Below are 12,985 nucleotides of genomic sequence, written 5' to 3'. Positions count from 1 at the left end.
GGTAAGTGTGTGTGTGTGTGTGTGTGTGTGTGTGTGTGTGTGCAAGGTGGCACTCAGCTGTACAATCATAGGTAAAATTTAAATCAATTCTGTACTGTTTACCTTATATCACTTGTCCATCCGATTGGTCAATATTCATATGTTTTCCTTCTGTTCATTTTTTATTCAATTTATTTTATATTTTTTACTTTAAGGTCAGCATGTTTTTTAATTATTTATTATTTTTTCATATATCTTTTTATATATGTTTTTTTAATATATATATGGTTATATATGTTTATATTTGTTATTTGTGGAAAATCCTTTTATTGGTTATATTTGTATTTTATATAGCCCCTGAAGCAACTCTGAACAGAGTGAAACTCGGCCTGAGTCGAGCTTTTTATAACAGATGTACTAATAAAATCCTTGGTGTTTACCAATCTTCTTCTTTTGTGTGTGTGGGAGAGACAGAGACTGGTCAGGGAGGTGACTGGTGTGTGGGAGGGAGAGACAGAGACTGGTGAGGGAGGTGACTGGTGTGTGTGTGGGAGAGACAGAGACTGGTCAGGGAGGTGACTGGTGTGTGTGCCAGGAAGAGAGACTGGTTAGGGAGGTTACTGGTCTGTGTGAGAGAGAGACTGGTTGTGGGCCCTAAGGAAGAGGACTGTGAGGACAGAGCTTCAGCAGCCACTGCTGCTTCTTTTAAGTGCTATTGGCCTGCAAGGGAAAGGAGTAAGAGAGTTGCTGGAGATGGTAAGTAAAGGAAGCTTTTAAAGTTTATTTTTCTTGATTGACTGTCATTTTATTTAATGGGTATTATGTGATGTGTCTGCTGTTTTGAAATATTTTATTGATATTTGGACAATTTCTAAACATTTTTATGAGTTTTTGTTGGATGTTATTCTGTTCATCAGCTGTTTTGTAACATTTATTAGTATAGTTTTATAAGTATTTCTGAGTGGGTATCTATCTATAGCAGCTTGGCTTGCTCTGTTTTCCTAATAGGAGGTGTATTAGTGTTTAGGGCCTGGTTAAATTTATAGTGGTAAATTACTGTGTTTTCATAAGGAGGGATATTGTGCCTACCAGTAAAGAGAGTTTGTTTTGCTTTTACTGAGATGTCATCAGAAGCAGAATACCTTTTTTGGTATGATGAGTTCTACGGGTAATGCCCTAGTTCTGCTCTGCATCCATTTTTGGGTGTCGAGGGGGTTCCTGAGGATGCAGAATATATATTTACATTTTTCCCCGTGACGGTCACATGTTCAGTGTGTCACGCATGTGAGAACCATCTGTCAGGTGTGTCCTAGCCGAAAAAAGGTTGAGAACCACTGGTCTACAGCACTCAGATTTACCTTGTAGTCCTTCATTCAGGTAGTAGTCAAGCCTGATCCTGCTTGGTTTTTCAGATCTAATGATTCAGGCTCTGCCAGGCCAGTGATGCTATGAAAAAGAAAGCTGACTATAAATAAAGCAAAAGTAAAAGTAATAAAAAAGAGGCAAATTTATATGTGGAAGAATTTAGCAAGTATAGGTCTTATAAAACCACAAAATTTCAGGAACATCCTGTGGCCAGGGATATGGGTTAAGACTCTATCCATAGCCCCAATTAATGTCTCCTGTTTTCAGTGATTCTATTGTATAGTGTGACAACAGTCCCAGAATTTGTTCTTTAATTAAGGACTGTATCAAAGTGTCTGTCAGGAAGCCCCATATACCAGTGTTCCTCTTGCTGCTGCTCCAGTTCATCACTACTGTAGTAATCTTTTATGTGTGCTGTTTTCTTGTTAGCATCATGTCCAGTTCTAATATAGAACAACTTTTGGTTGCTAAGAAGATATCTCTGTGTTGCATTTGTTCACAAATACACAAACATATGTATTGAAACATACTGCCAACCACAGGTTGCTGCACAGCACTTGGCATCCCATATCTCAAGATCTTGAATCCCTATAGTCCTTAGCATCCTGATCCTCTGATGTATCCTACAGCTCTGTCTAGAGCTCTCACCAACTCAGTAGTTTTATAGGCCCAATGTTCAGGATTTCCTGTGGGTGCACTGGGATGACATCATCACTACTCTCCTATAAAAGGAGTCTCAGTCCTCAGAGCCGATACCTGAGTAACAGGTTTCAGTTCCATGTGTTCCTGCATGTGGCTGTTCTTTTGATGACTTTTTCCTGTGACCTGGCTTGATTCCTGACTCTGCCTTGTCTATTGCCTGCCATGACTGTTGCTTGTCTTTGACTTTGTATGTACTTTGCCGGCTCCAACCTGGTGCTTGCCTCTTGACTGTGAACTCCACCTGCCCTGACCTTAGCCTGCCTCCTGACATTACACAAACTCTGCCTGCCTCAACCCTGCCTGTCTAACCATGCTTCTGCCTCCTGATTCTCTTCTGGTGCCTAGGTCCTGACTGTCAGCTGCTACGAGCCCACCCTCTAGTCTGTGACAATTTGCTCAGGCCATGTATGCAGCTGACGTTCCCCTGACAGACTCTCTGCAGAGTCTTTCTCAGATGGTTCAGCAGCAACAGAAGAACCAAGATCACATTTTTGCTGTCCTGCAAGATCTATCTATGATTAAACAAGCTGCAGTCATCCCTAGTAATGGCTATGTCACCTTTAGCCATCCCATGTCTGGTCGCTGCTCCTGCCTCCTTGCAGATTGCTGCTGTATTACCTTTGCCTCTACCACCCTGGTATGAAGGTGATCCTAAGACCTGCAGGGATTTCATTAATCAATGCCTGATTCATTTTGAGCTTCAGCTAGCCAGCTTCACATCAGAATGAGCCAAAGTTTCATTTATAATCTCCCTACTATTAGGCCAAGCCCTGGCATGAGCCTCTCCTTTATGGGAAAGAAACAACCCCAGTATTGCTGATCTTCAAACATTTCTCACTCTGTTCAGGAAGCTCTTCTATGAACCCACTCAAGCATCTTTCGCAGCCTCTGAGCTGCTCCACCTAAGACAAGTGTCAATGATAGTATAATAGTATGCGGTACAATTCTGCACCTTGGCCTCAGAGCTCTCCTGGAATGATGAGGCATACATAGCCTTGCTTTGGCAAGGTCTGTCGGACCAAATCAAGAAAATGTTGGCAGGCCATGAAGCCCCCGCCAAGCTGGACACCATATATCCCTGGCCATGAAGGTTGTCATCTGTTTTCAGGAAAGATCCTGAGAACAGAACCAGCCTAGACAGTGTGGCCACCTGGCTTCCAGGTTTCAGAGACTGATGTTGTCCGCTGACTGGCCTCTGCCACAGCCAGTCTCAGAGGAGGAACCTATGCAGCTGGATAATGCCAAACTCTTGGAAGTGGAGAAACGCCAGCGCCGATTGCTCAACTTGTGCCTATACTGTACAGGCAATGACCATTACACTACCTTGTGCCCCAAGAAGTCGGGAAATGCTCATGCCTAAGGTTGATGCCCACTCCACTCCACCATGAAGAATTATTTTGACTGTCCAGTTAAGCTCCGGACATAAGAGATTCTTCTCAGAGACCTTTTTGGATTCCAGCATAGCTAGCAACTTCATTGATGAAGCTCTAGTGAAGGAGTTCCATATACCACTAATATAGCTGAACATCCCTGTTTGTATCACATTTGCCTAAAGGGAGTTAGTGCCTGGCACTAGTCACAATATGACAGAACCTATGATTCTAAAAGCAGAACTTTTACATGAAGAACACATCTCATTCTTCATGCTCCGGAAGTCCATCAACCCCATATTATTCAACCTGCGCTGGCTACAACATCACTGCCCAGTAATGGTCTGGGAAAATGGAGGGATCCTCTCCTGGACCACTCACTGTTTTCATACATGTCTACTTTCTATGTTTCCTCCCAGGCAGCTTGGCGCAGAGAACTATCCACACTTCCAAGTTTACCCAAATCTGACGTCTCTTTTGAGGATGTTCTTAATAAAAAAGAACAGGCTGAGATGCTACCTCTCATTGGCCCTATGACTGTACCATTGACTTTATGCCAGGTAAGATTTTGCCCCATTGTAGAGTCTACCCTTTGTTGGTTCTGGAGATCATGGCTATGTGAGAATATATCAGGAGAACCTCAAAAGACAATTCATCAGACCATCCTCTTCTCCTGCCAGGGCTGGGTTCTTCTTCTTGAGCAAGAAGAACAGTTTATTATGCCCATGTATTGACTACTGGGGTTTAAATGCCATCATCATTAAAAAGTAAATACTCCCTGCCACTAATATCAGAATTGTTTGATCAGCTTCAAGGAACTTACCATCTTCACTAAGCTGGATCTTTGAGGGGAGGGGGGCATATAAACACATACAGATACATGTGGGTGATAAGGGGAAAACTGCTGTGAATATGCAGGATGGTCATTACAAGTACCTGGTGATGTCCTTCAGTCTCTGTAATACCCCAATAGCTTTCAAAATGTTTTCAATGACATATTCAGAGTCTTACTATATACCCTCATCATAGTATACTTGGATGGCATCCTGATTTACTTACCCAGTCTCTACATTCACTGCTCTTATCTCAAGACCATGCTTCAGTGGCTAAAGGAACATGCCCTTTATGCCAAATTGGAGAAATGCACTTTTGAATAAACAGATTCCCATTCCTGGGATATATAATATCAGCGCATGGCCTGCAAATGAGCCCTTCTAAATGCTCCACTATTATGAATTGGCCTGGCCAGTGGGCCTCAAAGCAACTCAGCGATTTCTGGGATTTGCCAACTACTACAGGAAATTCATCCACCACTATGTCACCCTCATCACCACCATTATCACACTTACCTAGAAAGGAGAGAATGCCAAGGACTGGCCATCCAATGCTATTCACACATTTACCTGTCTGAAAGACGCTTTTTATTCTGCCTCAGTGCTTCAAAGACTTGAGCCCGTGTTTCTGGAAGTTGATACCTTCTCAGTGGGCATAGGGGCCATCGTTTCACAGTCCAGTCCCAGTGAAAAACTGTTACCCTGTGCCTTTTAGGGGTGTGTATTCATTTGCAACGTATTGGCAATCTGCAACATATAGGTCCATATTCGTTGTATTCGTGGGGAAGCAAAACGTATCGCAATTCCCACGAATACAACGAATCTTCATCGAATTATTTGGCCATCTAAAGAAGCGAATTTAAACAAAATCTCCACCCTCCTGACCCTCCAAGACTTGCCAAAACTCCCTGGTGGTCCAGCGAGGGTCTGGGAGCCATCTACTGCACTCATGCCGTCGGCTGCCGGTATTCAAAATAGAGCCGATAGCCTTTGACCTTACTATGTCACAGGGGATACCGGTGCCATTGATCGGCCCCTGTTACATGGTAGGAGCACAAGATGGTGCCGGCCGTCCATTCCCATATCAGGCCGTCCATTCCCATATCAGGCACCTTTTTTGAGAAATTCTTTACATTTGGATATTAGATTGAAATCCAAATATGGTAAATTTAGAAAGATGATTAAAACCTGGATATTTAAGAATGCCTATGGGAATGCAGAATTATGCCAAAAGACCTAAGGGTGTACTGGCTTCCCTGTGTGTGATTATTCTAAAAGGGTTAGCCCCTATACTATTTTATTTGAGAATTTGCAGTTAGGGACTGGGTTGGTTTACTTTCTTTGGTGTAGGGTGTAGCTCGTGTATGTGAATGCTTTCTGGGGTTTTATATAACTGTTTTATATGTTTACTGTAAGTGTGTTCTTATTTGTTGTGAACACCTTTGGTTTGATGTAGAAAGGCAGTATATCAAGATAGTTAAATAAACTAAACTAAATAGCAGTGACATAGTGGCAAGCACACTCCATGTCACTGCTGCCATTATTCTCTGAAATCTCTGAAATAATGTTTCCTCTTACAAAGAACTGGCAATCCCAAGCCATGAGTTTGCTTTGTGTATTGTGTTTGCTTTTCTGTCCTGAACAGTATGTGGTTCCGGTTGGAGAGATTAAGAAGGATCTAGGACTGGTAAATGTAGACATTGTTTAACTATCACATCAGGTCTGAAACAAAACATAAGATATGACATTTCCATGTCAGACATTTAGTTTGCCTTTAGTAAAAGGACAAAGGGAATACATCTATACTAATCTCCTTAATAGCCAGTGAACCTTGATTATTTAAAATGTCATTGGAAATCAACTTTTAGTCTTGAATCTATGGGGCCAATGTAATAAGGTACACTGAAGCTGCCGCGGGCTTGTGTGCATGTACCAGCGTTTTCCCACACAAAGCCCTATACAGGGATGTAATAAGGGTATTGTGTGTGAGAAAAAAGCACATTCGAACTCACTTACAGACCCACATTTATTTCTGCGTGAATGCATACTAACAGCAATCAAAGGAGGCGATTAGCTAATCATAGACAATCAGGGAGCTGTGCTAATACTAGTGCGGGTTTTTTTTTTTTTGGTTTTTTTTTTATTTATAACTTTTCCAATACATACAAGTATTTGATCTTCATGAAATATGTATAAACCATATGAAACATCACTATTCAAAAAGAAAAAGAAATACGATTATCTATGGCTTATACCAAATCTTAATACAACTCTCCAAATGGGCAATATATATGAGGAGTACTAGAAAATATTGAGAAAAAAAAGCATTGTCCTGAAGTACAGAGCTACCTTAATTTAATTAACATTTTGGATCCCATATAGTTCAAAATTTAAGTTGAATCTGAATCTAAATAGTCTCTCAGTTGTTCTGGGGCAAAAAATATGTAACAGTCACTATCTTTCTTAACGATACATTTACATGGGTATCTTAAGAGGAAAGTGGCTCCTAAAGAAATGGTCTCTTGTCTCATAATTAGAAACCCCTTTCATCTCTCCTGAGTAACTTTAGAGATATCAGGGAACAAAGGAATCTTAAAGCCGTGAAATAGGGAATTTATATGTCAAAAATAACTAGACATTAATTTACTAATGTCCTGCTCGGCTATGAGTGAAACTAACAAAGTAGAATGGTCAATTATCTCTATACCTGAGGATTCCAAAAAGGTAGTTAAATTCTGGAAATCAAAAGGGGGAGCTCCAGTATCAGTTATACGATTCTCAGCAGTAACAGAAGACAAAAAATACACTTTGTTAATTGGAGGAATCTCAGATTCTGTTAAAAGAAGTACTTCAGTGAGATACCTCTTAAAAGTAATTACTGGAAGTACTCCCATAACCGAGGAAAATTAATCAATCTTAAATTCAAGCGACAATTCCAATTTTCCAACATCTCCAGCCTCCAAGATAAGGCTGTTCTGTCCTTAATCATAGCCACATTAAAGCTTTTAATTTGTTGGATCTCAGATTCAACTTTAGCTACAGAAGCCTTCACATTTAAAAGTGAATTCTCCTGAGCTTGAATTTTGGAACTCAAGGGAGCAGTTAATACATCCATCTTATTATTACAAGTTCTCACTGCTACTGATAGCCCAGCAGTTAATTCCCATAGGGCCTCCAAAGTTACGACCGCGGGCTTAACAGGGTGCTCAGGTTGCTCATCCGTTTTCCCTCACAAAGCCCTATATGGGGATATAATAAGGGTTTTGTGTGTGAGAAAAAAGTGCATTCGAACTCACTTACAGACCCACGTTTTTTTCTACATGAATGTATGCTAACAGCTTGCAAAGAAGGCGATTAGCTAATCATAGGCAATGCAGGGAGCCATGCTAATACTAGTGCGGGTTTTTTAATGCGGGTTTTTACCATCATGGTCAGGACATGAGTTAAGTTACGGTGCCCCTCGGGGGCCTTTTTTTAAAAAAAACTGTATTTATTCCATTGCTTGTATTGGTATGATGTGGCTGTGTGTTCGTTCAGCTCTGGTGTGATTTCTATGATTGAGATTTCTGATTGTGTCTCACTGTTCCTGATGCTGTGGTATATCCTGCGGCTTCGCCAAAGGATGACAGCAGCAGAAAGTTGTGACAGGAGAGAGAGGATCTGGAGGGAGCAGGTGGAGAGAAGGGATTGTAAGGAGCAAGCTATTCTGGCTGGAACAGACCACAGAAGGGTATGGAGGGAGCGGATTTTTCATCTAAGGACCATGCTTCTGGGAATGCCTGAGTCGGATGTCATCAGGACCTACAGACTGAGCTCCTGAGCTATCATGGGCCTGTATGAAGAGCTTAGGGAAGAACTGATTCCCTCATAGAATGTGGACATTCCATCCCAGGCCTGATGAAGCTTCTCAGAGCGCTTCATTTTCTGGCCACTGGTTCTTTCCAGAACACAGTGGCTGTGGTGGCTGGAATGGAACAATCCACGTTCTCGCACCACTTTACCCAGGTACTGAGGGCCATGCTGAAGAGGGTCAAGCAGTACATCAGATATCCACAGCAGCTTCAGGAGTGGTAGCAAATGACGAAAGTGTTTTTCAACATAGCCAGTATGCCAAATGTGAAGGGAACTATCGGCTTTACCCATGTGGTTCTCACCCCTCCTCATGGAAGAGAGATGGCATACTGGAATCGGAAACATTACCACTCCCTTAATGTGCAAGTGGTCTATAACACTAACTTGAGTATACTCAGCATGGTGGCAAAATTCCCTGGCAGCAACAATGATTCCTACATCCTATCTCAGTCAGCACTGGCACAGCAATTCACTGAAGGGAAATATGGTGAAGGCTGGTTGCTTGGTAAGATATAAAAAAGTGACTTCTATTTAATTATTTGCTATATGGGGATGGGGGTGTGCAGTGAAAAACAGAAGCAATTGTGCAGAGGAGGAAATAAAAGTCTAATTAGTATTATGTGCTTTATGTTACATGTGTGCACTATTAAATTGTTTATTTACCTGTGAGTTCACATGAATTACTTTTTTGCTTTGCATTTTAGTATACATGCATGAGAAAGATTATAACATTATACCCTGGGAGCCTTCAAACTGACATGTATTACCAAATAATAGATAGCGGAGCAAATATGTATTGGACAGAATGTACTAATATGTATGCAGTCAGATTTAGTTAAATCATCAATGTACATGCTGCATGCTACATGGGTGCTTTCATGCCTAATAATTTGCCACGTGCCAGTGTGTACTGATGATCATCTAAGGCAGAATGATAAGGGTTTATAGGGTGGCCAGTGTGCAAGATAAAATGCTTCAGTAGTTATTTTGCAGGGGTGGGTAAAGATGGCAGGTAAATCATATTTTGCTTTAGAAAAGATATTTTTTTTGTGTGTGTTCTACACGTGATGCTGGCTATGGATGTAGGTCATGGCTGCTGATGCCATTGGCAGTGCCTTGTACTGCTGCAGAAATAAAATATCAAGAGGCACATATGAAAACAAGGGGCATAATAGAGTGCACATCTGGCCTTCTTAAAAGTAGATTCAGCTGTCTGGACCACGCAGGAGGGGCTCTATAATATTCACCTGAAAAAGTTGCTGATATTGTGGTAGCATGTTATATGCTCCATAATATAGCCCTTCATAATGGCATTGAGCATGAACTGAATCCAGACCTGGAAATAGAGCCAGAGATGTGCGCTCTAGCTCTAGGCATTGACAACACAATGAGGGGGAATGACATTATTTATTTATTTATGTATACATTTTTATATACCGACATTAGATCAGTGATGTCACATCAGTTTACAGAAGAACAGGACTGAAATAAGAGGGGGGGGGGGTTTCTTATTTCTTACAATGAAACGTAATAAACATAACTAGTCTGTAACAGTGGAGTGTTTTATGGATGATTGATAGTGTTTTGTGTTGTTTACGGAAGGTGATGGAGTTCCTTGAGGATGGGGGTGATATGGTCTATTTTTTTTTGTTTGTGAGTGATCTGGCTGCTGCATTCTGCAGTAGCTGGAGTGGTCTGATCATGGCAGCAGGGAGGCCGAGTAAGAGGGAATAGCAATAATCGAGCTTTGAGAATATTAAGGTTTGGAGGACGGTTCTGTAGTCATGTGAGAAGATGAGTTGTTTGAGTCTTTTGAGGGTCTGGAGTCTGAAAAATCCATCTTTTATGATGGTGTTGACGTGCTTTTTGAGGTTGATTTCTGCGTCCATGGTGACGCCGAGGTTTCTGGCTGAAAGGGTTAACTGTTGGTTGGTGGAAGTTGTTGTGTTAAAGGGTTTGAGATTAAGGGTGGCATGGTTTGTTATGTGAAAGATTTGTTTTTTTATGGTGGAGCGAGAGTGATAGTTGTGCGAGGAGTTGAGTTGAGTTATATCCGCTAGGTAGGTGTCCCAGGCTTTCAGAGTGTTTTCGAGGGATGATTTAAGGGGGAGCAGAATCTGTACATCATCTGCGTATATGTAGTAGGTTAGACCTTTATTAGAAAGTAGCTTGCAGAGGGGGAGCATGTAGATGTTGAACAGGGTGGAAGAGAGGGATGATCCTTGGGGTGCGCTGTGTGGGAGGGGGATTTTTTTGGATTGTGATGAGTTTATTCTTACTGAGTAGGATCTGCCAGAGAGATATGAGTCAAACCATTTGAGTGTGGTGTTACATAGACCGATCTCCTTTAGTCTGGTTAGCAGCGTGCTGTGGTTGATGGTATCGAATGCTGCAGAAATGTCTAGGAGGATCAGGAGGAAGGATGTGCCTTTATACAGGCCTCTGAGGATGGAGTCAGTGAGGGATAGAAGAAGTGTCTCTGGCTAAGGAGTTTTCTGAATCCATGTTGCGCCAGGTTTAGAATGTTATGGTTTTCCAGATGTTCGGAGAGTTGTTTGTTGATGATTTTTTCTAGGATCTTGGCAATGAAGGGGAGGTTGGAGATAGGTCTGAAATTGGAGGGGTCAGAGATATCAAGGTTGGGTTTTTTGGGGATGGGTTTGATGATTGCAGATTTGAGTCTGTCTGGGAAGATACCTTGTTCAAGCGAGAGGTTGATGATGTCGGCAATTGGTTTGGCAATGATGTTTGAGATTTGCTTAAGGAATTTTATAGGAATGGGGTCCAGGGGGTGAGTGGCGGGGTTTGTTCTTCATATGATTGATTCTACTTCAGTGGAGGCAATTTTGGCTGACCAGCACTATTCCCCGCTGGACTGATCCATAAAGTTCTGGAAATGTGTTCTTCTAAATACTGTTTACTGTTATGATAATAAAAGTTTATATTTTTAATTAATTGTTTTTTTTAATGTTCTATATCTACATTGGTTGTTGTTCTTGGTTTGGGAGGTTTTTTGGGGGTTGCCAAGTTATCTCCCAGGGTCTAGTTGTTTACAGAGCTGGGCAGGCAACACACATGGCACACCTCTGCCAAACTAAGCAACCATGTTGCAGTTAATTTCCCTTCAGAATGGGGTGGTAGTCTCTAGGCTTAGACACCAGTACTCTTATGATGTGTGATAGGAAATGGGGATTTCCACATTGTTTTGGGAGGTGGAGGGAGGATGGGAAAGGGGGATGGAAATAAGGGGGTCGGAGAGAGCTTAGTGGAGGTAGAAGTGGGAATGGAGGTTGGTACTGGGAGTGGAAGGTGTTAGATAGTCTCTGGGCTAAAGGACATCAGAAATCTGATACTAGTGTGCAGGGATCTGGATATTTTCACACTGTTTTGGGAGGGATAGGTAGGATAGGAAAGGGGTGGCAGAAGAAGGATTAGAGGAGGCAATAATGAAAGTAAACTTATTAGTTGGGGAGGAAAGATACAATGTGGGGTTTATGAACTTATTGGGGGGGGGGGGGGGTAGGAGGATGGAAAAGAGGGGAAAGAGGGAGTGGAGAGGGAAGGCCCTTCTTACCAGGCATCAACTCCATCAACTTCTGGTGGCTTGGCTCGAGGAGCTGGCTCATCATCTGCAGCAATTGCTGCAGGTAATGAGCCAGTTTCTCAGCAGCAGAGATGATGGTGAATCAGGCAGCCCATGGGGATTTTGCTCAGGTTGCCATATGCCTAGTTGAGGCCCAGCAGAATCACACCAGACTTCTGCTGGCCTTAGCTAGGTGCATGGGAATGTTTCAGCCTCAGCTAATCCCCTAAATCTGTTGTCTCTGCCCTCCCTACTGTCCTAGCCCATTTTTATTTTAAAATGTTAAATAGTTTATCTCCTTAGATGTACCCACTCCCTTTCTTTTTTTTTTTATATTCTACATAGTTTAATTTATTTTTTATAAAAATTATATATTTATTGAAACAGTGAGCGTATCATTTATTTTCTTAGTAAACTCCCCCACCCCCTGCCACATACACAAGAGACAGAGGTTTCAGCATGCTAGCATTTAAGTGAACTGTAGAAAAAAAAGGAAATGACAATGCAGTTGTGTAACATAAGCTGCTAGCCCAGGAAACACAGAATGAAATTGAAAAGGTCATCAGACCCCTTAGTGTGAAGGAACGTAACTGACCATTGAATAAATTAGTCAGATATTCAGCTAGGGGATTTGCATGACACAGTCCCCTGGACTTCTGCTGGAAAATTGTGTAGGAAATATCACTAAACAATCAGAGGATTCAAACTCCTAAATTACAGAACTATGACTGAGAAAGGGATTTATGAGATAAATTTACTGCAAAACAGTCCTAGGTAGCAAACATATTTTCACCCTGACTAACAAGGATATTCAGACACATGGGTACAGAGATCCCAAACAACAGATGGATGGCCAGGTAGGTTAGAGGAGCATGCACATTGTCTCTCTTCATGGTCTTGGCTGGTTCTTGGTCTTTTGGCTAAGAAGTGACCTATACAGGGTCAGATGACAGTTAAAACAAAAGCCAGGTTGAGAGAAGGTGACATATCCAGGCTGAGTAACAGCGCATGACTGCCATGAGATTAGCAGAGCTAAAATCACTGAAAGCTGAGACTGTAAAAGGCCAGAACCACTGAACACTAAAACAGCCGTGAGCCTCGTAGAGCTATAAACCCAAGGCAGGAAAAACCTTCCTATTGAGAGAGGAGAACTGAAGGACAGTAGCAGGGTAGAGAGGCCCTTCCCTTGAGTGAGGGGACCTCACTGGCAAATCTGGATATTAAACAGTCCTCCTTGAGCAAGGGGACCACAGCGGCAGCTGAGGAGGCAGAATTGGGTCCCCCAGGAGGGTGTGGACCCA

The sequence above is a fragment of the Rhinatrema bivittatum genome, chromosome 9 (assembly GCF_901001135.1).
Source record: "Rhinatrema bivittatum chromosome 9, aRhiBiv1.1, whole genome shotgun sequence".
Lineage (NCBI taxonomy): Eukaryota > Metazoa > Chordata > Amphibia > Gymnophiona > Rhinatrematidae > Rhinatrema > Rhinatrema bivittatum.
Note: the sequence above shows the minus strand (reverse complement) of the source record.